The following is a 4,819-nucleotide window of genomic DNA, read 5'->3' on the forward strand; positions in this document are numbered from 1 at the left end:
GGTTGGTGCAGGATAGAGCAGGGTTTAGAGCTATTGTGCATAGGGTCGCTATGAGTCGCAAATGACTCGACGGCACATAACAACAACAACAACAACCTCTTCAGCCCTGGTGGGCACTGTGGTTAAAGCATTCAGCTGCTAACCAAAAGGTTGACAGTGGAACACATGAACTCTCCCTGAGAGAAAGATGAGGTGTAAAGATTCACCTCCTTGAAGGCTCTAGGAGCTGTTCTACATGGTCCCACAGGTTTGCAGGACAAAGCAGGTTTCAGAGCTAATGTACATAAGGGTTTCTAAGAGTCACTGGACTCCATGGCATATAAAAACAAGGACCAAAGATGGACATAATATCAGGAAAGACTACTCTAAAAGGACATGGTGTTGATAAAACAGAGTCTACAGAAATAAGTAAGGAGTGATATGTTATCAGAAAAGACCAATCATTCTAAAAGGACAGTGGGTTGCTAAATTGTGTTGGAATCTACTTCATGGCAATGGCCTTGATTTGGGCTTGACAATCTCTCACCTCTCATTACTGTGGTTGTGCTTGGTTGTTTCAGTTGGTGAAGTCATGTCCAGCATGTCCAGTGCTACATTATCCTCATGATCAGAGGTATACTTGGGTCCCCTTGTTGTGGCTATTGTGTTAGTCCATCTCCTTGAGGGTGCCTTTCCTTTCTATTAACCTGTTTTATCAATACAATGTTCTTTTAGAATAATTGGTCTTTCCTGATAACATGTCCCTCCTTACCTAGTCCTCAATACAGTGTCCTTTTAGAGTGGTCTTTCCTGAAACATGTCTCTCCTTGTTGTTGTTATGTCTCCAGTGACTCATAGTTGACCCTGCCCTATCCTGAAGATGTCTCATCCTCTCCAACAGACCTAATCTCATCCATCTCGTCTCTCCTATGCTGTCCCTCTTCCCTTCCAAGAATGGTATCTCTCTCCAAGAACTGATCCCTGCCGGCCACATGCCCTAAGTATGTGAGTTGTTGTTGTTGTTGAGTACCAACCCATAGCTGACCCTCCAGCAGGTTTTCAGAAGCAGTTTACTGTATGGGAGAAGATTGCACATCCTTCTCCCTTGGAGGAGCTGCTGGATTCAAACCACATGCCTTTGGGATTGCAGTGCAGCCTCTTGTACTAGACCACTGGACCTTCAAAATCCTTGTCTCCAGGGAGCAACCTGGTTTCACCCTCTCTAGAACAGACCTATTTGTTCTCCTAGCCATCCAAGTTATGTTCAACACTCTTCTCCAGCACCACAATTCAAAGGCAGTGATACTTCTTCTATTATCTTTAGTTATTATCCAGCACTCGGATGTATAGCAAGTAACTGCAAAAACCATGGCCTGGATCAGGCACACCTTAGTCTCCAGACTGACATCATTGCTCTTCAGTGCTCAAGAGAATTTGGAACTCATAGATGACCCTCCACTCCAACAGGTTTTCAAGGGCTTTTAAATCACATTAGAGGAGATTGCCTATCTTTATCCCATGGAGCAACTGATGGATTTGAACCACATGCCTCTGGGTTGTGAGTACAATTCTTTACTAATGTTATTTACTATCAAGTCAGAACCAACTCACAGCTGACCCTCCAGTAGTAAGTTTTCAGAAACAGTTAATAGCACAGGAGATTGCCCATCCATCTCCCATGAAGCAGCTGGCGGATTTGAACTGCTTGCCTCTGAGATTGCTGTGCAGCTTCTTACCACTAGGCTACCAGGGTTCCCTAACCACTAGGCAACCCACCCTTAATTTTTAATTCTCTTTTGCCAATATTCTTCTCAGGTAAGATTCCAACTCTAGTTAAACTCCCTGATATTGAGCTTATTCCTTTGAAGTTAATCATTGCTGACAATGTGTCCTTCGGTCATGTACTTGATTCACTTCATAGTGGTGACACACATGTCCTCAATACCAGGCATTCTTTCCACAGTTCCAAGCTAGCTTTGCTTCTTTTGGACTCAGACTATTTCACAATATTTGTTTGCTCAAATTTCTACCTTTCTCTATAAACTCAGCTGATGATCACTCCTCATACTTCATTAATAGATAAAATTAGCTGGACGCAGTCTCATGTTTCCACCACTAAATCCCTGGGTCTACCTGCACTGGACAGAGCTCTGGTAGTGTAGTCCTTAGGGAGTTGCACTGCCACCCCAAAGGCCACACAGCAGTTTTATAAGACAGATGGGCAATCTTGATTAACAGCCTCCATTCTTGATTGAGGGCAATAAGTTTAGATCGATCAATCGATCGATAGATAGATATTTAGATTTTTTTTTTCTTATTGTGTACCATTGCCGAGTCAGATCCAACTGGTACAGGAGGAAATTGCCCCTCCTTCTCCAGTCGACCATGTGGTGAAATCAAACTGCTTGCCTTCAGGATTACAGTGCAGCTTCTTGACACTAGGCCACCAGAACTCCCTCAGCTTGGGATCAATGAGTTTAATCTATTCCAATGTGACTTTCACCTCTACCATTTATTCAAACATCTCTTCTTTTTCTTGTCTGCCTTGGAATCAGAACCAACTCATAGCTGTCTATGAAAGAGTGCAGCATAACTGACCCTCCAGTGGGTTTTCAAAGGCAGTAAATCACAAGGAAGAAAATTGCCCATCTTTCTCTCCGGAGCAGCTGGTGTATTCAAAACTGTGTGCCTTTGGGTTTGCAGTGCAGGTTCTTACCACTGGGCCACCAGAGCTCCCTAATTAATAGCTCCTTTTATAAGGTCACTAAAATCTTTTTTTCTGGAAATCTCCCTTCCATCAAGTAAGAATCAAAGAGTGCAGCATGCCTTTTTGGGCTAGAGATTCTTGCTAGGGACAAAGACCAGAGCAGCTGCAGAGGTGGTGGAGACTAGAAACCAAGGTGAGATGTAGCTGAACTGGACCTGCAGCTCCAGAGCCAGAGCAGAGTTCTTTCACCCAGGCTTCCTGGAGGGCTGGGAGGAGGGTCTGGAGTGGCAGGATTGTGTAACACTGTGTAACAGTGACGCAGAACATCCAGGCTGAAGGGCCTGCGAACACAAGGAAGAGGTTGTCCTGACAGAAGAACTGCTTCCTGTTCCCAAAGCCCATTCTACGGCTATGTTTGTCTTTAAATTAAACCTGATAACTATTCTGCTAGTTTCCTGCAATTTCATTAGTTGCTCTTCCTCTTCCACTCAGCCTCTAAGTGACAGCATATATCAATGCTCAGTCCACTCACATCTTTCTCTCTCTACTCATTAAAAGTGGCAGAGTTGGTAGGGAGTTGTGCTGCTAACCCAAGAATGGTGGGTGTTTGAATACAAAGAAAGATGGGTAACCTCTTCCTGTACAATTTGTTGTTGTTGTTGCTGTTATGTGCCATCAAGTCATCTGCGACTCATAGCGACACTATGTACAATTGAACCCTGTCCTGTTTTGAGCCAATCTCACTGTCTCTGATACACCTATCTGCATTACCCCAGACACTGAGTCAATCCATCTCATCTGGGGTCTTCTCATGTGCTGTCCCTCCACCCTTTCAAGCATGATATCCTTCTCCAAGGACTCATCCCTTCTGGCCTCTTGCCTAAAATATGAGAAACAGAGCTTAGACTAGACTCCAAGGAGACTCTCCAAGGAGAGAATAGACTAGACTCCAAGGAGAAACTTGGTTTCACCCTCTCCAAGACAGACTGTTTGTCAATTTGGTCTGGTTCAACAGCAGTGAATTAAATGCTGATGACTTCCACAACTACACTTCCAGACTGACCTCCCTTTGGGATCCAGATTCCAAACTACTTTTCCACTTGAACATTTATTTATCAGTTATCTCAAACTTATCACAATCAAAATGAAACTCTCAGCTTTTGTCAACTTCATCTTTCCCAGGTCACCACAGGTGCCGAGGCTGTTCCTTTTCCCTCAACTTCATTATTAAATCCTTTCACAATCCTGCCATTCTCTCTTTCAAAACAAATCTAGAATCTGACTACTCTCAGTGTCTCCAAGCCACTATCACTCATTTCCCCTCCTGTTTCCTCATGTGTTGTGGAGTCGAGTGTGACCCTTAGGGGCCTCATATGACAAGAGTAAAACAGCCTCATTTGGTTCCAACCCCTAACCTTTCTGTTCTCAGCTGAGTTGCGTTGTGCACCACACCGAAAGGACCCGTTGCTATCAAGCTGATTCTGACTCACAGTGAAGTCATAGACTAGAACAGAACTGCCCTTAAGGTTTCCAAGGTGTAGCCACCATATCTCTCACCCACAGAGCCAGTAGGTTCAAACTGCTGCCCTTTCCATTTGCAGGGAAGCACTTTAACCATCATACCACCAGGGCTCCTTCTTCTCCTCCTCTTGTTGTTGTGTGCCCTGGGGTCAGCAAATTTACACAGAGCAGTAAATCACAAGGGAGGAGATTGCCTATCTTTCTCCAGCAGATCGGCTCATGGATTTGAATGGCATGTGTTTGCGTTGGCAGGGCAGCTCCTTACCACCAGGCTACTAGGCTCTTCCCCTACTAGCCTGCCACAATAGCTCTCCTTCTCTTTCTGCTCTTGCTTCACACAATAGTCAGAGGATCTTTTTAAATGTAAATTGGAGCACTGCTGATCGGGTCCTCAGAATTCTTTAATGGTATCCCTTCACATCAGGAAGAAAATATACAGTTCTCTTTGCCTTTAAAATTCAGTTCGAGGGAGCTCATGTGGCCTAGTGGCAAGAAGCTGTTCTGTAATCCTGAAGGCACACAGTTTGAGGCCACCAGATGCTGTGCTAGAGGAGGAGCAATATCCTCCTGTGCCTGTTGGATCAATTCGACAGTACACACAACAATAAAACA

Source organism: Elephantulus edwardii, unplaced genomic scaffold (assembly GCF_000299155.1).
Source record: "Elephantulus edwardii isolate Elephantulus edwardi_28Jun2011 unplaced genomic scaffold, EleEdw1.0 scaffold00063, whole genome shotgun sequence".
NCBI classification, from domain to species: Eukaryota; Metazoa; Chordata; class Mammalia; order Macroscelidea; family Macroscelididae; genus Elephantulus; species Elephantulus edwardii.